At 47.2% G+C, this 16,662-nt stretch overlaps 1 protein-coding gene across 3 annotated transcripts in view; it reads right to left on the bottom strand.

The window, feature by feature from the left end:
• bach2b (BACH transcriptional regulator 2b) overlaps positions 1-16,662 on the bottom strand; it is a 70,126-nt gene that overhangs the window by 29,260 nt on the left and 24,204 nt on the right. The window contains exon 1 of one of the 3 annotated variants that reach the window (XM_076273264.1): positions 4,281-4,368. The exons of the other annotated variants lie outside the window; for them this stretch is intronic. The gene's annotated coding sequence lies outside the window, so the exon portion shown is untranslated. Of the gene's footprint in view, positions 1-4,280; positions 4,369-16,662 lie in introns of those variants that run through there. 3 annotated transcript variants of the gene reach the window in all.

The raw sequence follows: 16,662 nt of genomic DNA, 5'->3' as shown, positions 1-16,662 counted from the left end.
TCACGGACTAGCAGCGGCTGCCCTGAAACCCTCTGCAATCCCAGTGCAAAGAGAGCTTAAGAGTTAGGTATGTTTACTTCCTATACTTCGACTACGGCGTGGCAAGACATGACTGCTCTCTCTGGGTGATCAAAAGCCATTTCATTTCTGCTCGAAATGCTAGTGCAGCATTCCAGTGCACTACTGCCAGCCACCTCAAATGTCACAGGGGCTGGGCCGTGTCTAGTAACTGGACTAAACATACACACACACACACATGCGCACACACACACACATCAAAAAGGGTGACCCTCACAGCACTGACACCCAACCGCCCCACACCACTGATTCAGCCAGTAGTCAGACAACAAGCCTTATGACTCATCCTCGCCATACTGCTCAGCGCAGACATCGTGGCCCCCTTACACTTGAGCAGTGCCAGCGGCGCAGCGACTCCAGAGTGTGTGTGTGTGTGGGAGGGGGGGGGGGGGCAGGAGCGATAACTGGAGCGTTGCGTTGGGGTGGGGTGGGGGGTGGTCGCCGCAGTGCATGCTGTCTGACGGATGGGATCGGTGACAGAACAAAGGCCTGACGGCCCACAGGACTGACATGACATCATAGCTAACTCCACCCGCTGAGCGCCTCCGCCGCGCGCTCCACCCTGGCGCTCCACCCTGGCGCTCCACCTCCTCGGACGCTGAGGTGTTAATGCGCCGGGTGTTTTGGAGTGCGGGTGCAGCGGCGGAGAAGTGAATGTGTTACCACACGTTACTGAACAGGCGTTACCCTGCTGACAGCCTCATGTGAGAGGGGACTATTTTTACACAGAGAGGCTTGGTGGTACACTAACAGATTTGCCAGATTGGCTCTTGAGCCGCCTTGGCGTCCTGTGACTGAAACCTCCAGTCTAGCGTGTAGGGAGACATTTCCCTCTGATGCACTGACACAGAATCAGACTTAATGGCTCATTACGTTTAAGCTCCACTGGGCATTAATCACTGGGCTCTATGACTAATCCCGTTGTTCCATAGAGCCATCACTTGAAAAAAAAGCATTCAGACATAGGACATAGACACAGACGAGGATCCAGTACATGGACATTTGTATGTTATTCTTGCAAAAACATTTTCAAAATTATTGGTGGTGGTAGTAGTATATTATTTTGCATGTCTTTCAGATAATTCAAATACCCTCAGAGATATGTCGAGCATATGCAGATCTGAGCTGAAGGCAAGTAGCAGGAAATGTGTAAATTGAACAATAACAGTGTAGCAGCACACAATTAGAGCAAAACACATAAAGCCAAATATTTACAATTATTCTTTCCATGGCCTCCCTCCTAATTATGGTATCAAGTAACCAGTGTGCTGTTGGGCCAGAATGAATCATGGCACAGGAGGCCGAGGCATAGCAAGAGAAAACCTCACACTCTGTCATACCATGTCAAGCATGGTTCAAGTTAGGTTTGATCTTTATAAAGACTTACAACATAAAAAAGATTGTACATGATTGTCCTTAACGATGGGATTAGTTATGATTTAGTAGTTTACAATAAAAAGGTTTCATTTTATTTCTCTATCAGCTAGTTACACCCCTACACTTCACCCTGTGCACAAGAATGTGTACCCCCCATAACACATTTTTTATGGCAAGTCAGTCTAGATGCACAACTTTAAAACTTTGCTTTTCTGGAATACAAGAAGGATTTCATTGTTGATTGATTACAATGTAATGCATCAGCATCTTGAATGACTTTTTATTTTAAATTACAACTCAAATATCCTGCACTGATTCTGAATTCTACAGCTAACCAAATGAGCTTAGTTAAGAATGCGAATAGTGGGTGGGTAAAAGCGAAGGGCTGTCTTTAGGAAACAGAATCCAAGACCTGGACTTAATAGGACTTTTCCACACTCAGAAATGTTTGTGGTCCATGGTTAAGTTGGAAGCAAAAACAATTAGGTGTGTGTGTGTGCGTGCGTGTGTGTGTGTGTGTGTGTGTGTGTGTGTGTGTGTGTGTGTGTGTGTGTGTGTGTGTGTGTGTGTGTGTGCATAACAGTGGTTCACTCGACATACCTTATTTGAAAAATCCTGACAATAATACATTTAGCCAGTTAGTTGATGCCCCACTATCTTTTAGAAAATGTGTGTAATAAAATAATCAGTGTCAAAGCTGACTGAATATGGAAGAATATTTGATAAATGCATGCTAGCCAGAGAGCTTTCATTTCTTGATGCTATCTAATTTGTATCATCAAAATATCATCATGCATATGACGGATAATTGTATCTTATGAAATGAGATAGCCTGCTGCACTGTGTGGCTAAGTGAAAAAAACACCCTACAGAGCCTTGATGATGTCAAATGTGGATAAAGCTGTTTTGTGAAAGTGCAAAAACCAAAATTGGCTTTCATTTAGTCATTCCTGTCATAGCGTATTTTTGTTTCTTTCGAGATTACTGCACAAATTGATTCACAAATGCACATGAGAGAGATGCTCGACTAGATGCGTGAGAGAGACAGCGGCAGAGAGAGCGAAACACTGAGAGAGACAGAGAGAAAGAGAGAGACAGAGTGAGAGAGGGAGATAGACAGAGTGAGAGTGTGTGAGAGAGAGAGAGAGAGAGAGAGAGAGAGAGCAGACAGATCAAAGGGAAGCAAGGACAGATGTGATCCGTGAGCGGGGCTTTCCAGCTGACTATCAGAGGAGGCAGACAGGACAGTGACATCAGTGGCTGAGAGCAGTGTCTCTCGGTGGCCAAGATAAGGCAGGACAGTCTGGCTTTCAGGAGGTGAATGAGATGCTGATATTGATTGTGAGATCAGGGCTCCAGATGCGTCAGTGGCTGCTCCCTGCTGCTGTGCCTCAGCGCTCTGCTCTGGCCACACAGAGCCACTTTGTTATGCGTCAACCTCCATGTGCCTGGAGCTCCACGGACACACAGCACTGTTTCACTACTGAAACCAACCACTATTTTGGCTTTAATGAGACAACGTTTTTAACTCGCTTAAAACCTCTTAAACCTGAAATTTCAATATCACTTGCAAAATGTAAAGTTCAGCATAAATGGGACAAACCAAAGTGTACAAAGCCCAGTCCTGACAAATTGGATGAGAAAATAAAAGGTTCAAGGTAAAGGCTGCAGGAGGAGGTGAACAAGGTCAGGATGTGCCTGGGTTCATTAAGACCAACTCCATTGACAAATGGATCCAGAGCCTGTCGTCACAGTAATCAATACCGTTGTCTGCCTGCACTTCGATCTCAAAGAGTGGAAAAGGCAAGAGAGACAGAGATGGCACAAGACAGTGATAAAGAGAGACAGAGAGAATGAGAGCAAGAGAGAGAGAGAGAGAAAGAAAGATGGCGAGAGAGAGAGAAAGAGAAAGAGAGAGAGAAAGCAAAAAAAAGCTTATCATCATTTTTCACGAGCTGTGCTGAGGCAGCTTTAAATATTCATGGCTGCCGTGTGGGGTGACATGCTCATAATTGAAAATGTAGGTATGAGACATGGCCAGAGTGCGGAGAGCATGAATCTCTTAAAGCACCAGGGATTAGATGGTCTGAATCATGCCAACATTAGGATCAATCACAGCTGCTGTGGTCTGCACTGCAGCAGACAGTGATTAACCACCTTCACTTGACTTTTAAAAAGAGATTAGCTTGATGTGCATACTTTCATGCATATTGTTAAACTACCAATATTGCCACCTCTGATATTGGAATGAAAATATATGATCTTATTTCTTAATGCAGGAGACATGTATGATTACATATGACATGATCATGTACAGTATTACTCGCTTACTTGCTTTTACAAAAAAAAATGAATATGCTTAGTTTCTTCCTAATTAACTGGCATTCAGAATGGTGATTAGAAGCCATAAGCTTTACGTCACTCAGTGCTAATGATACACCAGGGAAAGAGCAGCACATATCCCATCAGGATTTGCAACTACTTGAACTGAAAGATACTACACATTTCCTACACCAACGTATATCAAATGCTATCTACATGCAAGACTAAAATCTGAACAAATCTTCAAACAAATCACAGATGCTCTCATGTCAGCATAGCGTTTCTATAAATCATATAGCCTGCATGGACAGAGTTCACAGTTCTGAAAGATTTTCAGATTTCTGCATGAACAAACTTTCTTTAAGATGTTCCCTTTTTCTGATAGCGAAAAGAAAGCAGTACACTGCAGACTATTCACCACACTTCCTGTAAGAAACACAAGCACTGAGGCTAATTCACAGATGGAATGCCCCTACTACAGCACAGACAAAACACGCCATTACCTCAGAGTGATGCCTCAGCTGAGCCCAGCATTCTGTCACCCTCCGCCCGGTCGGAGCAAGGTAGTGACATTCCAGTGGCAGGAGGATCACCAAGCACAAAGCACACTGGGAGGCCCTTTAGGATTGTAGAGTGAACACACTGAGGAACACTTCTGTGTGTGTGTGTGTGTGTGTGTGTCGGTGTGTGTTTGTGCACGCGTGTCTGTGTGTGTGTATGTGTGGGGTGGGTGGAGGGGTGCGGGTGCAGGGGTACAGGATGCCAGTGTATTTTTAGGTCCTGTGTGATTAAATGCAGCTTGCATGAATCATGACTTCCCACACTGCAGGTCAGAAAGCTGGGTGAGTCATTGCGTGGTCTTATATGGTAACAGTCGGGACATGTGACAGAAACACTGGGGGTTATCTATAGCTCAGCCTCCTGTTGCTCCAAACGTAAATAAAGGAGTCCGACTGTGCAGAAAGTGTGCAACTGCTCGTGTCTTTGCAGGTCACAATGCTATTTCATTCGGTCAGATCGTTTCTTTTCCTCATGAATTTTTTTTTAAAAAAAGTGTTAAACATGACAGAACAGAACAGTGAATTCTGAAACTAGACAAGTTCCATTCATGTGATCCGCATTGCTGAAAGGCAGCCAGCCTGACATCTCAGTCTCAAGAGGCAACAGCAGGTCTTTTCTCAGTGTAAGCCTTTAAGAAAATATTGACAGGAAAGTCCTGTCAGAGAGTAGTCAACAACTGTAATCTCTACCTCAAGCAAATTCTTCCTGGCTCTGGTTGAGTTCACCTGAAAGTAAAAGAGTCTCTCTCACAGCCTCACAGTGAGCCTTCCATGTAAACCACTGCAAATGAGGACTGAAGAAGATAAACATTTTTATGGACAAAATGGAGGTCTTGATTGTAACTGGAGGTGATACAGAACAGAGCACGAGGCAAGGTTTAAAGGCCAGCCAGCATTACTTGCTTATTAATCAACGGGGATCATCAGCAAAGGCTGAGATTGAGCAAACAATCATGATCAAACAAACAAGCAAACACACCAGGGAATCAAGTGCCATTCTCTCTACACACAAGTGCACAACACCACAGGAAACTGCAGCTAAAGGAAAAACTCCCCATAGGAAAGAGGTGACACATTAAACCACCAACACCAAGCCTCCTACACACTGTGAGCTGCTCTCTGTCTGCATTAGATAGTCTGATAATGCATCTGTATGCACACGTTGCAAAAATCGAATGAATTGCAGCTCAGGGGTATTGAGATAGACACACTTAAAAAGACTCCAAACAAATTCCTCCAAATGTATGCCCACATGATGTAACAGATCAGACAAAGAAAGCTAGTTTTTATGTTTAACACCAAAGACACATAGTTCAACTGAAATGTAGCGCCGAAAAATAGCAAGTCAACAGCATATTGGGCACATGTGCCTTGTACTAGCAGCTAGGAGTACACTTTCATTTGCAGTACAAGATAAGTACACAAGACCTTGTATGCATCCTTAAAATTAGTAGGGACAGACTGACTTACTCCTGAAATGTCCTATTGCATGCAGTGATGAGCAGACGCCCTCTGAGTCCTGCCTGTATGCTACAACCTTTTTTATAACATCTTGTTTTATATTGTTATAATATATTATAACAATATCAAACAAGATTTTTTTATATTATGTATGAATATTATATTATGTTTTTATATTATGTATGAATTCTCTATAAAGTTCAGAAGCCAACAAAATTATTATTTTGAAAGCCTGTATCGCATTACGATATACTGTACCTGAATATTCTGACTCCCAGTTAGCAGTAACAATATTCTTCTATCTACTCTTGAGCAATTTTGACCCGTTTACATTTGCTTTTAAAATGTGTCTTGTGATCCGATCACAAGTGGTCTGTTTGAAATACAAGTGTAAACAATCAGCAAGATACATTGTGATCTGATCACACAAACCACTTGTTGAGATGCTCTGAGATGCATTTGACCCCCATATCTTTTATAGTGTAAACACTAATTTGTTCTAATGTGTCTCTGATTGGACAATGGGAGTTCTAATGAATGTAATACATGAATCTAAACACAATACAGGAATCTAAACACAAGTGGTCAGTGTCTGTATACATGTGTAAACTGTGATGTGTTTTGGCTGACCATGTGATCCATCACCCAATTTTTTCTAAAAAAAAACGTAGAAAGGCCCTTTGAGTGTAGGACTGCCCGATGGGTAGTCATGCTCTGTTCTTTATGAAATATTCCTGGCTGTGATCCTTGACCAGGTCAGCTGAGTGGCTCCAGGTTCCTCTTTGAGAGCACGGCCCCCAGCAGCAGATCAGATGAGCTGGCCGCCAAAGTGACAAAGTGTGAAGGGCTAATTTGGGAAGAGAGGTGAGAGAGCAGTCTGCATGACTATCTGTGTGTGTGTGTGTGGTTATGTATATCTGGCTGATGGTATTGCATTTTGTGGCACCAGGAACAGATCACCGCCACCTCAGTGAAGGTCCAGAGAAAGAGTGAGCTCTTCTTCTGAGTAGTGAGGAATGCAAACCTATTTGACAGACAGCAAAAAAAAGGGTGTCTTACGGTCCTAAATCCCAGCAGACAAGTAACCAGGTCCATGCAGAGAGCATGAGTAGGAACGGGGCTGAAAGGTCGATACATGTGATGTGTTGCGGTTAGCGGGTAGAAGCAGCACCACTGATGACTCAAACGGAGAGGAGAAAGCAAAGTCTTCTGACAGTGCTGCTCACACCCCACTGCAACCCCAGTGGAAATACTCTGAGGGAGGGGACACGCTCACGTCACACGAGTAGGTGAGCTGCCTCACGCAAGCCATCGCCGAGCGGAAAGCACTGCAGAGGGTGGTGAAACCTGCTCAACGCATCACTGGTTCCTCACTCACCTCCATCGAGGCCAGCGAGGGCAAGCGATGCTTCATCATCAAAGACTGTTCTCACCCCCAACCACAGACTGTTCATCTCACTCCCCTCCAGGAGGCGTTACAGGTCTCTCCGCACCTGAACCAGCAGGTTCAGAGGAAGCTTCTTCCCTGCTGCTCTCACCTTACTGAACTCTAGCTCTGCATCCCGGTGACAAACAACATAATGTATATAATATAATGTTAACTAAATAACTAAAGTGAACTCAAAGTGAAACTTGCATGCTTTAATGCTTTAATGCCTGATTTCACTGACAGAAAGTGGAACCCGTGTCACCATATTCTATATGCTCAGTGAAGACGGCTTGAGAGTACCGCTTCCTAAGAATACGTCTTGAGGGGAAGACTGCGACATTTTCACTTTCCAGGTTATACACGCAGATACCAGCGCTGGTCCTCCCAGACAGCCGTGTCTAGTGCCTGTGTCATTATGCAGGGACACTGACAAGATGACACAGTTCCAATCTTTATTCAAAGGGAATCAATTCATATTTCAATGAATATAGATTTTCTCTTGATTAAAACACTGAATCTTAACAAGTTCCAGACCGCAGAACAATACAGATTAGCAGCAGCCTCTTGAGAGAACACATTTGTGACACAACGGCACAAGTGTACAAGAATGATTTGTCTGTCCATGAATTCATTTAGTGAAGGACACCTTCTTTGACCTATCAATAACACACCAGCAAAGCAAATAAACAATCCAGAAGAGAAACAATGAGAACATAGACACCATGGAAATATTTCTATTGTCAACATGATCTGTACAAACTTTGACTCAACATGTTCAGCTAAATGATGACAATGGGCTGTGGTGGAAGTGAGTGTCTGTCAGGTAATGTTAGTCATACTGTTTTTGTAAAAGTATTATGAAAGTCTTTAATTACAGGCTGGGATTTTCAGTGACTCAGTAGTTCACAGAGTACAGAGGAGAATGACCTCCACCAAAGCCCTTTTACAGACACATCTACTACAGCATACAGTACAGAGATAGAGAGAGAGAGAGAGAGAGAGAGAGAAGTCTTTAACAATTAAAATTATTACCAAGAGTAAAAGAGCCCCCCTATGTCACCTAAAATGGCAGATTTTTTGACACTTACATCAATCGGAGAAAAGCCTCATGAAAGCCTGATGAAAGCTTCTGTCCTAAATCAAAATGAAAGCTTTCCCCTCCTAAAAAGGGCTCTTCTCCATGCGCTCGCTGGAGGCTGAGGGTGGATGGAGGGCGAACATTTTGACAATTTCACAGTGCCTCCCGGGGCAGGAGTGCTCTGATAATGTGCACACTCTAATGAGTGCGTTCAGCAAGCCAGAGGTGGGTGGCCAGGAGAGCAGTGGCTTGGAGCTTTGCACGCTAGCTGACATCAGGGGAAAAGCCCTGTCACAAAAGCCCCGCGCGGCACGCTGGGTCACACCAGCCACCAGGAGGGTGGATGAGGAGGGTGGATGAGGGGGCACGTTTTAATGGAGGCCCCCCTACACATTCCTCGGTTCCCAAGCAGACACGCAGATGACTAATGGCTGAGGATGTGAGGCTGGGGTTGGGACGGCTGCCCGTCCACATGTGTGTGAGCGGCCGCTACTGTGGAGCTGTGGCTTCCACACGATCAGGGCAAACGCGGCTACTGAGACAGCGCTCCAGAGGGCAGACTGAGGTGGCCTTTCCTCGCCGCCCGACGCACAGTGTCCTGCTGGATAGGGAGAGTCAGGCAGTTCAGGGGGAGGGGAAAAGAGGCGAGCGCAGGCTGGTGCTATTTGTGAAGGAGAAAAGCGGACAGCATGAAATGACATGTCTGCAGTCCGCAGACAGACGCTTATGTGTTTCTTGGAAAGGCCGGGTGGGTGCCCGTAGCGGGACTCGGACTCGCAGAAGCCTGGTCCTGAGCGCTCTAGCCAGGCCAATCTGTGGGCCAGCACTCCCACACACTGGCCGGCTGCCTGTGCCAGACTCCGCCCAGCGAGCTCCACGCCGCTGCCTTCTCATCCCCGCCGCCGCTCCCTGACCGAGGTCAAACTCCCACAAGCCACTAATGAGGCCCTCTGCCACAGGCAGACAGGACAGCGCAGCGCAGAGCAGAGCAGCACACTGCACCACGCTTGTTTGTTTACGGCTCAGGCGGCGTAGTAAATCCCACTAACCCCCCTCCCGCCCCGGCTATTTTTAGACGTCTTATACTTCAATGGATTTGTAACAGCCCAGACTACACAGATTGGAGAAAAGGGTTTTGTTTAAAGGTGTTTTAAGCTTTTCTTTGTATAAACTGTAGTTATAGGCAGCCTTCAGACAGCATGATTTCAAGGTAAAAAATGCACGCTAAGATTAGTGGTACCTTGGTGGTTGAGAGAACATAACATTGTTCAGGTTAGGAATAGTATTACATTTAGACTTGTAAATATTTGATCATCTTTCCTTTGACCATATAGGGGATGATTACGGAGTCCAAAGTGAAGCTGGTAATCTAGCATGTAGACAGGGAGGTCAGCTGTTTCTAAAATATCTTGTCCTGAATGAGAGGTTTTCCTGACTCTGTGGTGTCGGTGGGGCTGCAGGCCATGGCCTCTATTAAACCCCACTGGTAGCTGAAGCCACAGGGACGCACTCGAGAGCCGTCTAATCTGCCTGCTCTACACTGGAGTGGGATGAGGATTCCCACATAACACATCGCTTATGGTAATTACGGCCTTTATTAAAAACAAGCCCCTCTCATCGTCTCACAGCACAAACTCCCACACAAACACACAAAAACATCTACACACACACACACACACACACACACACACACACACACACACACCAATATGAGGCCTGAGGACAAACACATGCAGACTTGTGTGGGGCCTAGTTCTGGCTAAGGAGACGCGAGGACAGAGATGCCCTTCAGAGCGGCGGCACACTGGTGAGTCAGCCAGAGGAGCCTCTCGATGGGCCGGCGTCCTCACACATCACAGCTCCACACCACAAACACCCACAGAGACCCACAGGTGCTGCGCACATGGAAAGGAAAAAAGACGCCAACATGCACACTCACACACACACAAACACAAACACACAACTGAAAAAAAAAAAACCTAAAACATACCAATAAGGACACACACTCACACACACACACACACACACACACACACACACACACACACACACACACACACACACACACACACACACACACACACACACACACACACACACACACACACACCCTGAGACAGTTGTTGTGACAGAGACAATGTGCAAAGTGCTTGCTGTTAAGCCCAGTGAGGAGAGCCTCACTCAGCTCTCCCATGTGGGAGGTCACAGCACGCGCAGCTGAGGAGGCAGCTTGTGGGGATGCATTAAAATGCCCTGTGATTTATACAGTCTGGCCTTGATGAATGAAGCACATTCCACCCAATCTGTCCCATGGAAATCCCACGCTGAGCAGCATTGCTCACAGGTAAAAGAGGGAGAAAAGAGGGTGTGAGGGAGAGAGAGAGAGAGAGAGAGAAAAAAGAAGAAGACAGAGTGGAAGAAAGTGAGACAAAGAGAAAAAGAGAGAGAGAAAGAGAAAGGAGGTAGCAGAATACTCACAGCAGATTAATGGACAGTGTGCCTGTGTCTTGCTGTGGACAGGTAATAGAAAACCATTGCTCCTACTCTGCACTGGGGAAAAGCAGTGATGGATTCCACAGACTTCTGCTGCTGCATCCATATGGCCAGTGCTCCTGTTCAATATGTTTCTCTGTACAGACCTAATATGACCCCTGCTGAGGATTGATTTGTAGTCCGGGCTATATAGGGTACGTGACCAACACACACACACATTGCAAACACATAGCCCTGAAGATAGATGAAATAAATGGCATAGAAGTACCTTCCTATTAATGTCCCTGTAGGTGGCATATTGTAGGGAGAGAGTTGTGTTGTGTCTCTATTGAGTCCTCTTCCCTTGTTCCCTTCATCATGGAGCAGACCAGTATGGCCTCCTTTTGGAGAGTTTCAGGGAGTGTGTGTGTGTCTGTGTGTGTGTGTGTGAGCCCACACCTTCCAGAGAAAAAAAGAGGTCAGCCTATCGCTGGCGAGGTGCTTGTGTCCACCAGTAGGTGGTGACCAGTGCAGAGGAGCAGCTGTGTGAGAGAGCAGGGGGCCGCCCGCCACTCTCATGTTGCACAAGCTGCCCTGAGTGTGAGGCAGAGCGCTGCGCTGCGCTGCGCTGTGCTGTGCGAGCAGGAGAGGTGCATGATGGACCCGCCGCCACAGCCGCCGCCACGGTGACTCATGCAGCCTGAAACGGCCGGGTCGCATGAGGAGAACATGCTGATGTGCGCCCCAGCCTCACACTGAGACAGACGCGCTGGGATCCAACACATCCCCCCCACCTCTACTGAAGCTGACTCAGAGACGCACAGGTGCCCCACCTCACATTCCACACACACACACACAGAGAGAGAGAGAGAGAGAGAGAAAAAAAGAGAGAGAGAGAGCAAGAAAGAGAAACACAGAGAGAAATAGAGAGAGAAACACAGAGAAAGAGAGAGAGAGAGAGAGAGAGAGAGAAACAGAGAGACATACTTTCCCTGTTTTTGCCACGAAAAACAAAACAATAAAAAGCAGAAGTCCAGCGGACATATTGTTTTGATTTATGGCTGTCTTGCTGAGCCCATCCCTAAACACACTAGCACTCCCTTGTGTGCGGGGGGAGAGTGCGGAGTTGGCAGGGGGAGGGAGCAGCGCTGGGGGCGGCTGTGCAGTTGAACTCGAGGGGAGAGCGGGTGGCAGAAGGAGGCTTCCCGCCACTAGTGAGGAGCACAGCCCGAGTTCAAAGGGCTCTCATGAGCAGGCCAGGGCAGACGGAGGCAGCGCTGCAGCCGTGAGAACGCACTCTTCTAGATTGGGCCAGAAATAGCCTGCGTGCAGACATGGGTGAGGAGACACTGTATGTGTGGATTTACTGATGCATAAAATCCTGCACAGCGACTTCCATCATTTCATCTGCTCTTTCTCTGTTTCTCTCCCCCCACCCTCCCTCTCTCTCTCTCCCTCCCTCTCTCTCTTTATCTCTCTCTCGCGCACACACACACACACACACACACACACACACACACACACACACACACACACACACACACACACACACACACACACACACACACACACACACACACACACACACACACAAACAAAGAATTCTCTAAAATGTCTCATATAAAGTGCTTCCCACTGAGTCATCATTGTGCAGACAGTGCCAGGAGTGACTCACTGAATGTTCCACAATGTTAATGGCACAGTCTCAGATGTGAGGCATGGCTTCAACATTACAACGCTCCATTCACCGTACATCTCCTAAATGACATACTGTCCCTAGACTAGCTCCTCTCCCATTCTAACTAACATTAATTACTGTGGAACAAACCAATGATCAGTATATAACCATCATTTGATATGTTTCACGTATATATAAATCAAACATTGGTTTGATTTATATACATTAAGTATATAATCTCAGCTTTTGAATACTGAGGATTTCATGTCATTTTGTACACATGAAATGCTCAGTGTTATTATTAGAAAGCTTCAAATAATATCAATTTCATGAGGAGAAATTCCTGACATGAACACATTCTTTGAAATTCTATTTCACACACCAAATTAATTGGTTGCAGATGAAAGGGACGGAAGTGTATTGTGGAGCGTCGGGTGCCACGTCGAGAGGCTGAGGGAAACGTGCGGCACATCAAAGCGTCTCCAATTAGAACGGGCATCCCCGGCTCATTGAAATGGATGCGTGTGTGATGAAGAGGGCGTGGCGGAGGACGGGGCTGCGCCTATTATCAATTCCCTCTCTTCTCCACACAGCTGCTGCCCCGAGCTCTCGCATTCAGCCAGGGCCACCGCGAGTCCTCGCCCTCTAACCCCGCAGTAGCCAAGGTGACCGATGCTCACCCTCCACCCTGTAGTGGCTGAGGTGAGCTCCTCCACCCTGTAGTGGCTGAGGTGAGCTCCTCCACCCTGTGCCTGGAGATCTCCAGCACGATGTGCAGATGCAGTGTTTGGGGCTGAGCGCTGGAGGATTACTGGCACGCTGTGCCTTTGACTCCTACTCTTCGGCAGAGCACCTTACTTCTGACCACCTCCAAAACTGGCCGCTAACACAAAGAGGAGAGAAGTTCCCTCCGAGGAAAAAAAAAACAGACTGTAATGGAGTTGATTTCAGCACAATGTGCTCTGTTGGGTATTGCCACAGGCTGCATAGTTGGCTGAATTCCAGATTCTTTGGAGCTTACTGCTCTTGCTTTCAATCAGTCGATTTAGGCCCTGGAAAAGCAGGGAGGGCCAGTCTCTCAATCTAACCCCTGCAGAGTGAGGATCTGCACAGAGTCAATATCAGTGTCTCTGCTCGGCTCCTTCTTACGCCCCCCTGATCTGCATGGTGCATAGGAGGCACACTGTTAGCAGTAGCAGGCACAGTTCTACAAGCAGAGATAAAGTCAGGAAGAGAGAGGGGGCAAGAGAGGGGGCAAGAGAGGGGCAAGAGAGGGACGGCGGGTGTGTGAGAGAGCGCTGCGGACTAGGCGAGGGATAGAGAGTGGAGAGGCTCCTTTATTAGCTTATTGTTGCCATGTGAGTCTCAGTGAAATTGAAGCCATTCATCAAGCCTGGGGCGGCCCTACGAGCCCACCGCGGTTTGAAGCCAACAGGTCAGCTTAGTCATGCTCCTCAGGCCGAGCTGCGTGAGTCGGCAGGAGAGGGCAGCCGGGAAGAAATCAGAATAATATGGGGACATGAAAGGGGGCTTTTGTCGGCGCGGCGGAGAGAGAAGCAGGCCGGCTCCATTGTTTTTATAGTGGCCATTCAACAAGAGAATGGCTCCTCAACATTGAAATACCTCATGACAGAGCAGACATTCTTGAAGTAATCCCAACTCAGCGCTGGCTGTATGTGTGCGATTTATCTCCTGTCTGTGAGCAGATGTTTCAGGTCTTTTGGGGTCTTCCTCTTTATTCACTCTCTTACATCAGCTCTGCAGGCCTGTGATCTGGGCTCTGTCAGGACAAGGGGCCTGAGCATCGGTGAGTCAGTACTGGGAACATTCATACCTTCACCTGCTGCTATCTCTGCTCCTTGTTTCTTCAGATCATTTTGGATTCTGATTAACTTGAAAAAAAAAGGAAAAAAATTCCACAACCTTGCTGCAGTACCTCAGAGCTCGAGACTTGTAAATAGTTCACCAGTCAACTGATTCAGACCCGAGAGGGAGCATTAAATTTCTCCTTCTGAAAAGGCCCGGGCGAAACAAAGTTCCAAACCTTTCTTTCACGAGTCAATAAAAACGAAACACTGGAGACTCACAAACAATCGGTTGATGTCAGCAGCCTCCCCTAATCACCGTGTTTTAATGCTTGTGGAATGAGCGGGCCGGTCCGGCGCTGCCTCGGGCCCTTCCTCTGGGCCTCCCCAGCTGATGAGGGGCAGGTAAGGACTGCCTGGCCCATGAGGTCACTGTGATAACGACAGGCCAAACAACAATGCACAGAGGCCTGCATGAGCTGCGCTGCGCCACGCTGCGCTCTTTGGTCAATGCCTCTCTGTCTCTCTCGGCCGCTCTGAGCAGGCCGGCGGTGGGCAACAGAGAGGGTGGAGGGGGCGAGCACCGGGGGTGAGGGGTGGTGGGGTGGTGGTGCGGTGGGGTGGAGGGGTGGTGGGGTGGTGGTGCGGTGGGGTTGGGACTCGGAAGCACAATAGTGCTGGGAGGGCCCTGCGCCTGGTATTGATGTCAGACTACTCATCTCCACATCATCTGCACTATTGATTGGCCAGATCGCGGCTCTGTGGGGCCTCAACACAACATGAGCGCTTCATGCCCTTTGTGGCTACCGCTCGCACCTCACTCTTCTGCAATGTGTGTGTCAACCACTCTTACTCGTCTTGCTCTTCCCGTCCTTCTCTCTCTCTCTCTCTCTCTCTCTCTCTCTCTCTCTCTCTCTCCATTGTTTATGTCTCCAGAGACTATTTGGACTCTCACCGAGCCTCCCTCTCTCTGTGCTGTCCCTCTTGGGCAGCAGTCCCAGAAGTGGACCACTCTATTAGAGAGTCTTAGTAATAAGGCCCGGGCTGTGAGTGAGAGGTGAGAGTGTGTCAGCAACAACGGCACCTCGGAACTGCTTGCATGCTGCTGCAACTGGGACCACATATCCCTCACCATATGAACATGCAATATGCACAACAATGATCCGTTTGGAAGATGGGCAAGCATTTCTGCAGACTAAAGCAGAAAAGAGGGCTACTACAATATGTTCATTTACACTGACTCTCTCACACCTTTCCACAACATATGAGTGCTGCAATTAATATGACAAAGTATGAGTCAACAGCTGATACTTCACAGTAAAAATATGGATACTTGTGCCATACAAGCAAGAGAAGTGAATTACTCTGTTATTACTCACAGACAAAGAAGTCCTCCTCTTGCAAATGCCTCATACATGGAAAGTCTGAATCACTCACAGTAACGTTTAATGAATAATAAAAACCCTAAGTGGAAATGTGGGCTGTGATTGCCCTCAGTGTTTCCGTGAAGGAAAAATCTGCAGGGTCTCTAACATCATAACAACTTCAGAAAATTTGATTTGAAAAATGTGTGGGGGAAAAGTGCATGCTTTAAACATGAAAGCATTTACAGGGCTTGAGTGATCTAATGATGAGTAACTGGGTGACATTTCAAAAATGTTTGCTCTGCTGCTGCTGGGTGGTTCTCAGAACTGAACTCCTCCTGAGCTCTGAGGAGACAAGGCTTGGCTGGAGAGGCTTTCTGCAACTTTGTGTAGCATTCAATAGGCAACACAGTACATCTAAACACCTTGCTTCACATAGAACTTGACCAAAATGCATTTCTCTGAGACAGTGTTTGCTACAAAACATGAATGTCAAATGCTTGCTTATAATTAGACAGAAAGCAAATTAGGACCATGTAACATATCAAAATAGTGAAGTTCACTAAGTCCCAGTGCATGTGCTGAAAGGGATATAGCCAGAGAGGGCATACAGCACTTCTCGGCTGCACAAATCTATTTGTCCAGCAGACAAACATGTGACACCTATGAGGCTGAGATATGGGAATGCTGTGGCCTGCCTCTCCCCCTGCCTGCTGGCCCGGTGCCCAGGCTGTGTCACCCACTCGTGTCCCCTTACAGCCAGCCTCTGACATCACCGCTGCCTCCAGCGGGCGCTTCGGAGCCTTCAAACGCAGGCTCTGTCTCAAACGCAGGCTCGGTCTCCAGTTTCATGGCAAGTAAGGTGTAGTACGTGCATAATTGGTCCTCTCCTATTTGGAAAGTCATACTATCTGTGTGAGTGAGGCTAAAAATAGGCCGCTGGATGCCCTGACAGACCTGCGCAGGGGACACCCGAAAAGCAGGAGGAGAGATTCCCACTGGACGCCCTGATAACGGAAAAAACAAATAAGAGACTGC

The sequence above is a fragment of the Alosa pseudoharengus genome, unplaced genomic scaffold, assembly GCF_046254945.1.
Source record: "Alosa pseudoharengus isolate Yale_2024_CS ecotype anadromous, Long Island Sound unplaced genomic scaffold, YU_APseudo_1.1 YU_APseudo_1.1_scf_7, whole genome shotgun sequence".
Taxonomy (NCBI): Eukaryota; Metazoa; Chordata; class Actinopteri; order Clupeiformes; family Clupeidae; genus Alosa; species Alosa pseudoharengus.
The sequence above is the reverse complement of the archived record's forward strand: the minus strand, read 5'-3'. Positions and strand labels throughout refer to the sequence as shown.